Genomic DNA, 15440 nt, shown 5'->3' with positions numbered 1-15440 from the left:
TGTGTCCTTAGTGCTTACTATACCAATTTAATATAACCTCAAAGGTGCAATGAAGGTTTCCTAAAACCTGATACATCAACTAGTTTGTGATTGGCTTCTTAGGATATGCATTTCAGCAGGTAGTATCTTATTTTGGTACTTTTTTTCCCCTTTATCTTTTCTGGTCTTTTCTGGGTACTTTGTACCCTCAAATGATGGAATGCTGTTCTCTTATGAAGGACTTTGCCTTAAGGGAGAGAAGAATGCTTCTAGGGTAAGTCTGGCTCTCTCTCATATGGTGGTCTCTCTCAAGGTTTATTTAGGAACTGGTATCTACAACACAGGTCAGTTTGTTCTTCAACTAATCTAGATGTTTTGCTTTCAGTAAAATTGTCGCATGTTCCCCAAACCCTTAGTCTAAACTTTGAATTATTGATTATTTAATCTTTTGTGTTTTAAAAACCTGCCTCCTTCAGTGCTTTCTTTAATGTTCAATAAATTCCTTTCTGATTTCTAAATATGCAGAAAAAACTCCAAGTTGTTGAAAAACTGCAGCTGATCTTTTCATACCTGAAAAGATAGTTTTTCCAGAAATTAATATTTTCACTATATTGGAGGGTGCCATTTGGTATTCACATGTGAGTCAACACAGATATCTGCCCTATACAGGTCTGATTAAAGTATGTATCAGTCCTTTTCAGCCTTTTGGAAAATATTAGTTGCACAACAGTGCTGGAATTTAAATATTGAATACTCTTTACTAGCTACTTTTTTGTGGCTGAAGTCTAAGGGGAAACCCATAATAAAATTCCCCTAATTTAATTAGAAATTAATGGCTCCTGGGGTGCTTGGATGGCTCTGTCAGTTAAGCATCTGCCTTCCGCTCAGGTCGTGAACCCAGGGTCCTGGGATCGAGCCCTGCATCCATCGGAGAAGCCCTGCTTCTCCTCCCTCTGTCCTTCCCCCTTGCTCATGCTCGTTCACTCTCTCTCTCAAAATGAATAAAATCTTAAAAAAAAAAAAAAAAGATTAATGGCTCCTAATCTGATATAGGAAATATGTAATATGGCTGGACCAGGAAGATGTGATGGGAACTGGCTTAAAAGAGGTGGTGACAAACTAGTGTATTAACCGCAATTCAAAGAAAGTTTTGCAAATTTTCAAATGTTTCTGTGTTTTTTTTCTTGGAATACATATCCTTGAGGGTTTGAATCCTATTCATTCAGTTGAACTGCAAAGCAGAGCCGTGCATCAGCCAGGACTTAGGAGCATTTAGTGAAATAGGGAATAGGGGGCAAAGACGATCAGCAGCCTGCGCTGCATCATGAGACCTGCAATGTGCAGAAATGTGGGATCCGGATTTCGGCCAAGGAGCATGGTGTCATGATGTGGTCTCTCATCTGGGGCAGCATGCAGTGAGCCAGCCCGCTGCTATGAGATGGCTTTCTAGAGCTCTGTTTCCAGCATCTTATAAGCATATTCAAAATGTTGAGAGAATAAAGGCCTCCGTGGCAAACAAAAACAACCTGTGTTCTCAGGAATCTGTAGATGGTTATGTATTCGTAGACACCCAGAAGAGTCATTTTAGGAGGAATACGCCTGCAGAAGCAAGAGGTAGTAAAACACTGGGGTCAGAAGGTACCAGGCCCAGTTCAGGATCTGTTGCTACTTGCACATCACTCAGCCTTTCTGGATGTCTTACTTCCCTGTGCGTGAAATGAAGTTCCTTGAACTATATGGTTCTCTGGTCTGTGCTTCTCAGACTTTAATGTCCATACACGTTGCCTGGGCATCCTGTTAAACTGCAGATTCTCACCTAGTAGGTCTAGGGTGGGGCCCGAGCTTTGCCTTTCTAACAGGCTTCTGGTGATGCTGCTGCTGGGCCACAGACCACATGTTTCGCTAGCCCTGCACCACCCCCGAGCCCATTAGCTCTACAGGTCGATGAGTGTGACCATGTGACATTTCAGAATAGACAGGAAGGTTTCAAAAACCACGCCTGCCGTGGTATTAACTGTTCTCATTCTTCATAATCATTTTCATCAAAAACCCTTTAAGTGCCTAATTATGCATAACAATTTCACATGCTTTACAAAAAGAACTAAATGGGTTTGGCCCTTGCCTTATCAAACTTGACAACCGAAGACAGATGGAGAAATATGCATAGAGACAGTAATAAATATTGAGTGATAAATATTCATCCAGATATAGGACATATTAAAATAAAAAGGTTACGTATTTCACAGGGGCCTTAGGATATTTATTTTCTTACAACGTTTGTTCCTTTTAAAATCTGGGAGACTGGAAAGGTGTTTCTCTAATTTGTACTTGAAGAGGTTTCTGTTTCTGTTTTACTGAAGAGGATTCGGGAATGGGAAGGTCAGTTTCTAGGGCTTCCTTTGTTGTTATTGTTGTTTATTTTGGCTTTACTAACTTCAAAAGAAATATTTTATCAGCCACACATGCCTCACTGTGATTCCCATGTGCAGGTGTCCTGGCCTGATTTTGTATTGCTCAGTGTGAATGTGTGGACACAGTGTCATTAGCCTCAGCTCTTCCATCCAAGGGCCTTGGGCCCATCAAGTCATCCTCATGCCATCCTTGGGAAGCAGGGCAGGCAGGACCAGACATTGGTACCTTGTTAAGTGACTCAGGGAAGGAGCCAGTGTGTCCAAAGTCTCGTGGTAATTAATTTACACAGGAAGGTTTGGACTCGGCTCTCTTTTTTTCTGTATGCTTGATAAATATACCTGAGGTCTCTGCTGCCTTGGTGGAAGAAGGTGTCAGACAATGGCCATTGCCAACATTTTTCCTAACAGCAGAAAAGATTCTGTTCTTGGAGGCCAGGCTGACCACCCACCGGAGACTGCATTCAGGTACCCATAGTGTTGAGCACGTCTGTTTATAAGCATATCAAAGTTTATCAGAGTGATGCCAGATTGGCTCACTTTGTTCATTTATTCTAGCTGAGAAAAAGCTAAAAGAATTATCACAGATCTAGAAAAGGGTCCCATCTAACCAAGAGTGTCTGTATCGAATATTTACTGATAATGAGATTAGAGAGCATCATTTTATGCTTTCTGGATTCATGTCAGCACAAATGATATTTAGTAGTAACTGTGCATTTGCTCTGGGATGCAGAGAAAACTGTATGGCCACACTCTGAGGTGACAGCTGTAAATTAATCCAATCTTAAATGGTATGTGTGAGTGAGGCCACGCTTTGGATGAAACTTGGGTTTGAAACTTGGCTCTGCCATTCACTGACTGTATTACTTAACCTTTCCAAGGCTCAGTTTTCTTATCTGTAGAACCAGCATAACAGTAGTACAGATCCCGTGGAATTCTCATGAACATTACATGAGACGAAGCTGTGTGGGATGTGTAGCACAGCGCCTGCAAATAGTAGGACTCGTAACTGATAATTTTTCAGTAATCCTAAAAAAACTATTGGAAGTGACAGCATCTAGAATCGTTTGTGTCTTGAAAGAGAAGAGTGAGCAAGTCTAAATTTGGAATTTTTATATTATTTCACATGTGGGTATTTGTACAGGAGTTTGTATCTGGGTTAATGAAAATGTCACACTCTGTTTATTAGGAATAAAGCTGTTATTGAAGCAGAGCCTCCGTTAATTAGGCTCAGCCTCAGCTTTCATTCTGTAATGTCGCGTACAGCTGTTGTTTTGTTTTATAAAATTAACTATCAAGAGTGAAGGCAGTCTCCTCATATTAAAGGAGATATAAAATCTGGAATAATTGTGATAGCAGGAAGTAAACCTGAAAAGCCGTATTATACATTTTGCCAGTACCATCTATTTTTTTTTTTTAAGATTTTATTTATTCATGAGAGACACAGAAAGAGAGAGAGAGGGGCAGAGACCCAGGCAGAGGGAGAAGCAGGCTCCATGCAGGGAGCCCAATGTGGGACTCGATCCCGGGTCTCCAGGGTCACACCCCGGGCCAAAGGCAGGTGCTAAACTGCTGAGCCATCCGGGCTGCCCCAGTACCATCTATTTTGCATCAGTGCCTACTAAACGATCTGTGGAGGCATGTGGACTACACAGGCTGCATGGGGGCACTAAGTGTCCGCTTGCCACCCCGAAGGCCCCGGAGAGCAGAGAGGGCTACGTGGCCCTCGGTCTCAGGATGCAAGGGGGGTGCCATTTGCTGACAGAGCAGTGGGACTGTGAATGGGGCACTTGGAGGGGCAGCCTTCTTTGGTCCCTGGACTCTAAGGTCTCCCAGCAGCACGGGAGGGCAGGAGGCAGCTGGGTGCAAAGGCAGGATGCCAGAGTGAGCCGTGTCAAGTGGAGCAGGGGAAGCAGAGCCCCAGGGAAGTCCCTAACCCCAGACACTGATTCACTAGCACCTTTTTATCTGGTGCCTGTGGCTTCTGGTCGGGCTTCCACGGAGGCTGGTTCTCCTTCACAGTTAGCGCGCCCGAGTCACCTGGTGAAGCGTAGCGTCTGATGCAGTAGGTCTGAGAGTCTGTAGTCCACACGCGTCCCCGGTGTCGAGGCTGCCGGTGCAGGGCCGCACCTTGAACAGTGAGGATCTAACCCAGCCTCCCTCCCAGCATCCTGTTCTCTGATCCCCCCTCTTTCTGTTCCACCGCACCTCCTGGCTTCCAGTCACTTTCGGACGCTGCCAGCGCCTGCAACCCACAGGCCCTACTCATTTCCAGTCTCTGTCACTCGGGCCAGTTCTCCTTTCCCATTTACCCAGAGCAGATTCCATTCCCTCTTCCTAACACGCCTTTGCATGCGCCCTCGGGTTCTTTGCTTCTGTCTCCCCGTCCTGGGTGTGCACCCCTACCTGGCCCCTGCCCCTGCCCGCATCCTCCCTGTGCTGCGGATGCGGCTGGAGGAGCACACAGGTGCATGCTGCGAGGGCTCGCTTGGATCTCGGTGGCCCTCGCACTGCTGGCTCCCCGGTCCATTCGCATCTCCCCCTCTCCGAGGACTCCAGCTACCTGCTGCTCTCCTGGGACACCTTCACTGTTTCCTTGCCCACCCTTACGTTTCAGGGTGATAACCTTGCTTCGGACTCTCCCTCTGCTGGATTCACTCACGTGCCTGCGTGTGGGCCCACGTCTGGGGTCTTCCCTGCCGGAGCCGTGGGAGCACTGGGCGTTCTCTGATTCTCCCAGGGGTGCCATCGTGATGGTCACATTGAGGGGCCAGCATGACTGTACTCATGCCCCAGACTAGCTTCAGTTGTTCAGGAATTCTCTGTTTTGCGAGATGGCTGGTTTGTCTCCCACCTCTACCAAAAAGCTCCATGAGGGCTGGGAATTTTGTCCGTCTTGGTCAGAAACCCCTCCTTGGGGCATCTGGGTGGCTCAGTGGTTGAGCGTCTGTCTGCCTTTGGCTCAGGTCATGATCTCGGGATCCTGGGATCGAGTCCTGCTTGGGGCTCCCTGCATGGAGCCTGCTTCTCTCTCTGCCTATGTCTCTGCCTCTCTCTCTCTCTCTGTCTGTTGTGAATAAACAAAATCTTTATTTTTTTATTTTTATTTTTTTTTAGATTTTATTTATTCATGAGACACACACAGAGAGAGAGAGAGAGAGAGAGAGAGAGAGGGGCAGAGATACAGGCAGAGGGAGAAGCAGGCTCCATGCAGGGAGCCTGACGTGGGACTTGATCCTGGGACTCCAGGATCACACCCTGGGCTGAAGGTGGTGGTAAACTGCTGAGCCACCCAGGGATCCCCTAAAATCTTTAAAAGAAAAGAAACACCTCCTTGAATAGTGTCCAGCACATGGAAACTGTTCTTAAGTATTTGAACAGATATTAGGTATTAGATGTTTTAGAGGAGAAGATGTGATTATATTAGAACAGAATCTGAAAAAAAAGCCAATTTTAATAAAAACTATTATTATGGAAGACCCCAGCTTAGAGAGCCTTTTGGACCTGACTATGCCAGATGTCGTTGAGATTGTTGAGCTTGCTAGGCTCTTGTGGGGCCAGGGGGGAAACCGACCAACTTCCAGGTCTGTCAGGAATTGCTGTCCCTCTTTCATCAATCACTCTCAGGGTGGTCGGTAGTCAAGTCAGCCTTTAACCAACTCATCTGCTCTGGGCTACAGAGCGTGTTGTCTTCACTTGGGACACTGACAAAGAGCTGTAATGAGTTAGCATTTGACAGTTCCACAGGCTAACTATGCCTACTTCATCATGCATTTAGGACGAGGACATTTTTGGCCATGCATCTGACACCATTTGGGCCTACACTTCTGAAAACAACCACATGGCTTTGAAATTGGTAGAGGGAATATCCTATGAAGCCACAAATGGAGGCACTCTGCATGGGAATGTGTAGCACAGCTCATTCTCAAGGCTGAGAAGTTCAGCAGTTGGGTGTTGCAAGTGAAGGAAAAGGAAAAGGTGTCTGTGCAAAGTTCTAGAAATATTAATTTTATTCTAAGAGTTTTGCTTGTAATAACATTGCCAGCATCACTCCTTGCCTCCCAAGGTTTTCAGCAAGCTTTGATTTAGGAAGAAAAAGCAGAGTGTGTTTTGTGAGTATTAAATACGATGACTGACCTCACATAGGCCCAAGAATACAGAGGGTGCTCAATAAATATGCTTTCCTCCTCCACCTGTGCCCTTTCTGATGGTCTTCACCCAAACCGTTGTCTTTCTGCATAGTATGGAAGTTAGGATATAAATATTACTATATTTTAGTAAGTCATCATTCATTTGAGACCAGTTAGTCTCAAGTGGGGAGTGATTTAACCATTCAGGGGACATGTGCCAAAGTCCAGAGACCTTTTTGGTTGTCACAGCCAACGGGTGGAGGAACCACAACCCCTCCAAACAAAGAATTATCCAGCTCCAAATTTTAGTGCTCTGTGCTTTATACTAGTGCTTACAGTTTACTTCTCCTTCTTTTATTCTAAATAAAAGAAGGGCAAGATTGAGAAATTTGTGACAGGCTGTGGATCCAGGTGGGAGAACCCACCTGCCAGATACCAGGATCCACTTAGTCTTATTAAGCACGTTACAGATGGTTTCTAGCTTTCTGACAAGTGCTTTATATGATATTCATGTCTAGATTAGTTGTTTAGCCCCTTAGAAAAATAACAAACAAGCAAACAGTGTGGCAGAGACGTAGAGAACTATGGGTGGGAGCTGAGGAAGAGGAGATAGATGCTGAGCTAGGATGTTGGGCATGGTGGCAGTGCCATAATGGGGAGTTTGCCACGCCAGGCCAAGTGGTGTGGTTTTATCCCAGGAGCTGTGGAGAGTTCTACATATGGAGCCCTCATGCTCTTTTCTGTACTCTATTCACAACCTATACATACTTCTATTATTCCCTGTATCTCTGTGTCCTATATATTGGGAACTTGGTCTCTTGAACTGGGCCTTACCATTTTGCTTTTGTATAGCACAGAGCTTTATTAATAAGGCTTATTAGACAGATGTAGCAGTGCCTCAAAATAGTTTTCCATGTTTGAGCAAATATGATTCAACATTTGTTTCTGATGCAGTTGATTAGAGCTTGAAATGGATCTTCTTGGTTTTATAAATGACAAGTTTTCAGGAAACCTACCAAAACCCATAATATTGCTGAACTGTAGTGCTCAGTGGTTCAGAGTGGGGGAATTTCCCAGCAAAAGGCAAAGAGGAAAGAATTTCCATTGCCTTCCTTTGTTGAAAGTGGACTGTTGGTAAATGTGATCTTTACCCTCTCTCTGGTTTCGATGTGTAATTCTCCTTGCCCTTTCCTGAACATTTCTCTTGGACCTTATATCCAGGAGGCTCTTAGACCATGTGAGTTTAGGCCCCAAGAGGTGCAGTAGGGGTTGAGGAGCTCTTGTCTTATTGGCCACTGGAGAGGCTTATATGCCAGGTCATGAAGGGACCACCGCCTTGTTTATTGTCAATTTTACTAAATTTTTTTTGGTCTTTCTAGCATTGCTTTGCTTTTCACTTTTTTTTTCCTAAGAAATGTCTCTTTCTTTTCTCTTTTAAACTTTACCAAAAAATAAATAAATAAATAAATAAAATAAACTTTACCAAAAAAAGAAAAAAAATGCATTGGTTTACATCAGTGGATGCTGTTTCTGAGAATATTCAGTCTCGTTACTGGGCCGTACTTTCATGACCACGGCTCTTTACTTCTACTTAGCATACTTTAAGTTGCCTTCCTTGATCCATAGTCAACAAAAAACAGAATTTTAGATTTGAGATTATATTCCTCATACTTGCATCACACTTCCTCTTAGAGGAAGTGATCTTTATAAGTAATACAGTTTTTATTTTAAGGTAAGAAGCAATGCCAACAAAAATATAGCACATTTTGGGGCACCTGGTTGGCTCAGTGGTTGAGCATCTGTCTTTGGCTCAGGTCGTAATCCCCAGGGTCCTGGGATGGAATCCTGCATCAGGCTCCCCGCAGGGAACCTGCTTCTCCCTCTGCCTATGTCTCCACATCTCTGTGTCTCTTATGGATAAATAAATAAAATCTTTTTAAAAAAATATAGCACATTTCAAGGTGAAAACAAAATAATATGGCTAAATATGTTGTAATAATTATCACACAGTCCTGTACAATTTTGTTCCAACTATCTTTGTTCTGATAAGGCTGTCATCTTCTTAGAACATGCAACCCTTTTTGTTTTAATCCATGATACCTTAAAGAACTCAAAAGGTCTGTGTGTGAGGTGTGCGGTACTAACCCACCGTTACTGTCAGTGTTTGTGTGAGAGAGGTAACATGAAGCAACGAGTCTAAAACAGCATGGGCATTTTGATAGGGATTGCATTAAATGTGTAAATTGCCCTGGGTAGCATTGACGTTTTCACAATATTAATCCTTCCAATCCATGAGCATGGAATATTTTTCCATCTCTTTGTGTCTTCCTCAATTTCTTTCGGAAGTGTTCTGTAGTTTTTAGGGTATAGATCCTTTACCTCTTTGGTTAGGTTTATTCCTAAGTATCTTATACTTTTGGGTGCAATTGTAAATGGGATTGACTCCTTAATTTCTCTTTCTTTAGTCTCATTGTTAGTGTATAGAAATGGTCTATGTATACAATGGAATATTCCTCAGCCATTAGAAACGACAAATACCCACCATTTGCTTTGACGTGGATGGAGCTGGAGGGTATTATGCTGAGTGAAATAAGTCAATCAGAGAAGGACAAACATTATATGGTCTCATTCATTTGGGGAATATAAAAAATAGTGAAAGGGAATAAAGGGGAAAGGAGAAAAAATGAGTGGGAAATATCAGAAAGGGAGACAGAACATGAAAGACTCCTAACTCTGGGAAACGAACTAGGGATGGTGGAAGAGGGGGTGGACGGGGGATGGGGGACTGGGCACTGAGGAGGGCACTTGATGGGATGAGAACTGGGTGTTATGCAATATGTTAGCAAATTGAACTCCAATAATAAATAAATAAATAAATAAATAAATAAATAAATAAATAAATAAAACAGCGTGGGCATAGTTATTCATCATTGGGAGCACATGTGATTAATGTCATTTTTACTTTTCTACATATATAAAAATTAGGATAAATATATGGGTCTGTGAATATTTTAAGAGCAAGTTTTATTTTTATTTTTTAAGAGCAAGTTTTAAACTTTGTTTTTAAACATTCTACTAAAGGTTAACTAAATAGTTATTTGTCAGTTGCTTTTCTTATTGCTCAAAACTTTAATAAGTAAATGAAAAGGTAATCATTTTACCCTTTGCTATTGTAATTTTCCTTCAGTTCAGAGTTTTGAAATTGTTTCTTCTTGTGTTTCCTTTCCAGAAAACACGAGGTCATTCTCTTATTTCAGCTGTTGGGTGTAACAGAGCTGGGAAAGAACAATTTCAAGGTATTCACGTATCTGATATATTCTACATTCTCGCTTATTCAAGCTTACATTTAGCTTAACTTCTTAGAAACATCAATAGATTGATTATTTGGGGACCTTGCATTGCAGGACTGCAGACACAGCTGTGAAGTTGAAAAGCCCCCAAGTGTATTAGCTTGTGCAGTTTCAAATTTAGCACCATGGGTTTCTGCCTAGAGGTTGTGAGACACCTATGGTTATGCTTTCCATAGTATGGTGTTTCCTTTTGGTGATGGACACTACCCTGGCTCTGCCTTCTAAGGCTAATGGGAGATTGGGCAAAAGGCCTGTCCTCTCTGTCTCTCTACTCACCTTTGAGATAGAGATAATCATTGGATAGGTAAGATTAATGAGATACTGTAGTGTTCGCCACTGTCACCACCACCACAAGTGAAATTATATGAGATTGTGTTTCCTGTTATTAGTGGTGTTAGGAATCTCATATGGTGTTAATCATAAAGTTGTATTAAATATCTTTAATGATCTTGGGTCACCTTCAAACAGAACCGAATCCAGAAAAAAAATCATCCAACCTAATGGAAGAATGAGTTAACACAAAGTCATCCTGTGTTTAATTTTGGCAATTAGCTTACTACTTGATTATCAATTTTTATGATGACTCCTGGACTTTGAAGTGCTGTATTCACCCATTTTAAAAGATTTACAAACCATGAACATGGTGACCTGACTGACCCTTATCCGTTATACATCATTATTCAATTCCTCTATGGGCTGGAAAGAAAGGCGTACATCTGGCTTGAATGTTTCCAATCTCTTTATAGAACGAATCTTGTAAAAAAGGCCACTGTCTTTTAATTAAATCTTTCTTTTAAGTTGCTGAGAATTTCTTTCTCTTTCAGAGTAACCCCTTCCTCTTAAGAGAACAGGGAGCAATTTCAGGGTCATTTTGGTTACCCTCTGAGGTCTTTCTAAATATAACTACAGATCCTGGAAAACAGCCTGCCTTTTGTGAGTTAACTTAGTTTAAAGAATCAGTGCATTAAGAGCTTTGATTATCCACACTCCAAAAATGCCTTCCTCTGATCTCCCAACATTGGACAAGAATCTCGATTTAAGGATTAGATATTTTCTCTGAGCCACTTCTATTTCCACTGGAGCTACTTGCCTTATTTTATGTGTGGGCCTGAAATGTAGAACATGTTCTAGTTAGGGGGAATTAAAATTTAACTCAAGAATCTATATATTCTAGAATAGGTCTCAGATGTTTCTGTAGTCGAATCAGTCTTAAGTTTTTGGAAAGCATTGTATTATGTGCTACTTTTTTTGTACGTGGCTGACTGCTTAAATTTAACTGAGCATTTTTTTTTTCTGCCAAATTTCCAGTGTGCTCTCTGCCAAATTCCTGACCCCAGTGTTTTGGTTATCTTCACTTGCATATCCCAAGCAGCTCTCAAAATTAATATGGATTCAGTGAAATGTCTTCTATCCGCCCGCCTCACTCACTTTCTGCTTACAACTGGTTCCTTCTTCTGGAATCAATATTTCAATTAAAGGCATCACTGTCGACCCCATAACTCAAGCCAGAAATCTCCGACCTGACATTGCTTCACCTTCTGCATCCAGTCCACAGTAGATTCTGGATTTAAGATAATATATGAAAATTCTAAGAACAGTGACTGGTGCTTGATGAGACCAAATATTAATGGCCAGCTGCTACAAATGTTCCTTGTAAATATCTTCTCAATCTTCTCCTCTGCCTCCTACCATCACTACATTAGCCCTGGCCTTCCTGACTCTGCATCAGCCTGTTGCTAGAGCTAACATAGCTCTTTTCCAATAGACTCTACCCATTCGAGATACCTTGCTTTCAAATTGATAACGTGATTTCCTGCTCTCAATGACTTCTGTGGGCCCTTTAACCTTGAGAATAGATCCAAACACTTTGGTGTGAACCTGCACAATTGACCCGGTGGCACCCTTCCAGTATCCTGTTTACCTTTCCCTGCTTTGACATCTCTGCTTCATTTAAACTGAATTTCTCAGATATTCCAACACACAGTGTGCTTTTGGGCACACATGCCTTTGCACAGGCTGTTTTCACTTCTGAGAATGCCCTTGCCGCCTTGTCCTTGATAAATTCCGGTGAATCTTTCTAGATCCACCTCGGCTTCCATGTCCTCTGAGAAGCCCTCCCGATCCCCCGTTGTAACTGGGCTTCCATAGTTCTTAAGTTGTGTCTCTGATCATACTGTATTTAATTTTCCATTTATATGTCTGATCCTCCTTTAGACACTGAGCATTGAGCGTAAGATTTAACTGTAGGAAAAAAATAATGGTTGTGGAGAGTAGTCTCATGCTCTGCTTTTCTCTAAATATAAGCATTTTACCAACAATAATGTCTTGCTTTCTATTTTATTTTTCATATTCATGCACTAAAGAAGAGCCACTAAAACCAATTTATGGTCCTTTCCATCTTCCGCTGCTAACTAGTACTAACACAGTGGCTATATACTTCTGGAACTTTTAATTGTGTGTCATTTCCACCTTAGAGATAGTTTCAGCCAATATTTCCATCAACTTTGGTGATGACAGTAGTTGCTTGCACTGTGTTTGAATTTGAGATTCAAAATTTAAATTACTGCAACCTATTTTCAGGCTTCTAAATGTGCCATTGTGACTTGGAAGTGTGTTTTAAATTTCCAGAGTTGCTGTTTCCACTTATCAGAAAGACAAGCAATGAGCACAAACAGCATCAGTAACTATTTGGTGAGACATGAGCCCCTAATCCAAATCAACACATGAGTATGTTTCTTGAGAGACCACAGTTAACACAATTAGCAATAGGCTGCGTCTTTGAGCAGCTAGAGAAAGAGAGTGGGATTCATTTTTAATTCCAACCAATTGTGAGCAGGAAAGCAAAAGCCTCGGCTGTCTGGAGTGGCTTTGTAATCAGAGGTTACCACAGGCCTGTCAGGACTTTCAGCAACTGCCTCCACTGTGAAAATAGTTTTAGCTTGTCGGGTGAGTGCAAGGCTAGGAAATGGTGACTTTAGCCAGCTTTTATCCCTTGTTTGATCTTTGGCTCAGAGAGATGAGGTTAATTGCAGCATAAGCTGGTAGCTTTATTTTTTAAATGAATCCATTTTAATAGCAACCTGCTTGAGCCCTGAAAAATGTCCAAGAACAGTAAGAAAGAGCTGAATATAAGTATGTGTTACGTTGTGAATTTTGGATTTCTCTAGGCCAGTAGTCAACAAAATACTTGGCAATCACTCTAATCTTTTTTGTTTTTTTTTCTGTCCTTAGCCACATTTGTTTTGTGTGTGTCTTCTGAGTTATAAAAGCATTATATTCACTACAGAAAATTGGAAAGTGTAAAACTCCCTAGGAAGGATAAAAGCCTCTACAGGAGGCTCTTACCCAAAGACAACCATTGTCAGCATCTTGGCTGATACTAGCTTTATAGAGTTTTCTCCAAGCAAACATAATATACTTTTCAAATTCGTATGAAAAATTTTGCGTATGTCGAGAATTAATAATATAGTGAGTTCTCGTGTATATATTCACAATCCATATTTACAGATTATCAAGATTTAGATACCATTGGTCCATCCAGCTCTTTTTTCTCTTTCCCTACCTCTTCCCTTTTGGAAGTCTCTGCTAACTACTTTGTAAAGGAAAAAGGGAATCCTGATCTACTAAGAACTATGAAAGGCAAGCATTTGCCTGCCAATTTCACATACCCCCACTTACCTTTTATTATGGTGCAAAAAAAGTATGGTTTTACACTCAGTATTGCATTGTACTTTGAGGATAAGTAGCCTTAAAGCTCAAGTCTATCACATGCTAGATGGATATTGATTTTTTCCTCTTAAATCAATGTTTCCCTAGAGCATAGTTTTATTTATTCATAAAGCTAAGATGATGTCTGACAGGAGTTATAGCAGTGTAAATCTGTGGTGCAGGCACAATACGAAGAGCTTTTGTAAGACTCAAAAATCAATGATGCTAGAGGGTTACTTCATAAGCCTGAAAAAGTACATTTGCTGTGCTTCCAAGTGTGAGAGGAAAATCTTAGCATATGGTTAACTTCCCGTCCTCTGTTTTTCGGTGCCACTTTTCAAATGAACCTAAATGAAGTGTAACTAAAATTGGAACATCAGACTGGATGGAATCAAAGCTTCAGCGACAACCCCTTGTCGACACCAAATCTGTCGGTTCACTCTTGAAAGATGTGCTGCCCTTGTTGATCTCAGCCCTGTAATGTTGCCTCACAGTGCAGGGATCCCAGAGTGTGGATTTTTCTACCCAAGGGACACATAACACAAGTACATTCACTTTTGGGGTTGTTTCCTTCGCTCTCTACGTAGCCAGACTGTGTAAGTCATGAGTAATTCTAGAGTATTCACTTTGTTGATATGTGGGCATGGGTATTTTTATTTTCTTCTAAATTTTTTTAACATTAGCTGACTTTGAAGTGATTAAAAATGTATCCAATGGCTAGCATGTCACCATCTGGAATTTTATTTTATTTTATTTTTTATTTTATTTTACCTTTTAAAAATTTTTATTGATTTATTTGAGAGGGAGGCACGTGTGTGTGTGCATTGAGTGGGGGGAGGGGCAAAGGGAGAGGGAGAGAGGGCATCTCAAGCAGACTCCCTACTGAGTGCCAAGCCCAACATGGGGCTCCATCTCATGATCCATGAGATCATGACCTGAGCCAAAATCACAAGTCAGATGCCTAACCGATGAGCTACCCAGGTGCCCCTGGAATTTTAAATATCAATTTTCTCTTAGCTATCTGATCTTAGTATGGTAGAACTGGCTAGGGAGTCAGATGACCTAGACTCTAGTTTCATTATTTACTCCTAGCAGCTGGGTGACCCAAGGTGAGTTCCTAAAGGACTAAAGTTTTTGTTTATAGTGTCATTTTGTTTGTTCATTTAAATAAAGGTGAGGATTTGTGAAATTAGCAAACATTCACTTGACTTCCATCATCTTCCGTATATCAAGACTCTTTTTTTTCTTTTAAAAGTAACTAGTTGATATTTTTAGAAAGGAAGGAAAGAAGAAACAAAAGAAAAAATGGATATTTGAAATGAGGACTCTTTCTTCATAAAAAATAAAGCTTTTTCCAGTTTCAATGGTCCACAATTTTCTGTGAAAAGATTTCTGATGATTAGTTCAACTACCAGTCAGAAGCCACAATTTCCTTAGAAACCTCAGAACCATTGAGGACACAGACTTTAGAAGCTGGGACCTTCAGCACCTGCTATGGAGAGCACCTGGGTGTTCTAGCCAGGTCTGTAGCTCCCAGGGGACCCCAGTCCACCTCTAGAGCTTTGGGAGAAGTCTCTAAGATCCTCTCTCTTTGGACTCACCTGTTCCCTCTCTCCTAGTAGCAGCAGTGAGAGCCTCTTCAGAGGAAGGTTCTAGGAACTATAGAAGGGAAAGGATGTAAAACTGTTCATGATGGTTACTACTCACTGCTGGTGGCACTTGTTTTCCTTTGTCTCACAGCGCTAGGCTTTGACACAACGTGGTGGCATGTCAGTGCTACAGGGCTTCTCCCATTAAGCTCCAAGAACATAGCTGTTCATCTCATGAGCAGATAGCTTACTTTGCAAAAGTGAGAAGATCCTAAG

General features: G+C 41.6%; 1 protein-coding gene across 3 annotated transcripts in view; it reads left to right on the top strand.

Moving 5' to 3' along the window:
• PAG1 (phosphoprotein membrane anchor with glycosphingolipid microdomains 1) overlaps positions 1–15440 on the top strand; it is a 138036-nt gene that overhangs the window by 34686 nt on the left and 87910 nt on the right. For 2 of the 3 annotated variants that reach the window (XM_038579603.1, XM_038579601.1), the window contains exon 2: positions 9747–9813. The exons of the other annotated variant lie outside the window; for it this stretch is intronic. The gene's annotated coding sequence lies outside the window, so the exon portion shown is untranslated. The remainder of the gene's footprint in view (positions 1–9746; positions 9814–15440) is intronic. 3 annotated transcript variants of the gene reach the window in all.

Source organism: Canis lupus, chromosome 29 (genome assembly GCF_011100685.1).
Source record: "Canis lupus familiaris isolate Mischka breed German Shepherd chromosome 29, alternate assembly UU_Cfam_GSD_1.0, whole genome shotgun sequence".
Taxonomy (NCBI): Eukaryota; Metazoa; Chordata; class Mammalia; order Carnivora; family Canidae; genus Canis; species Canis lupus.
This window is presented reverse-complemented; position numbering and strand designations above follow the sequence as displayed.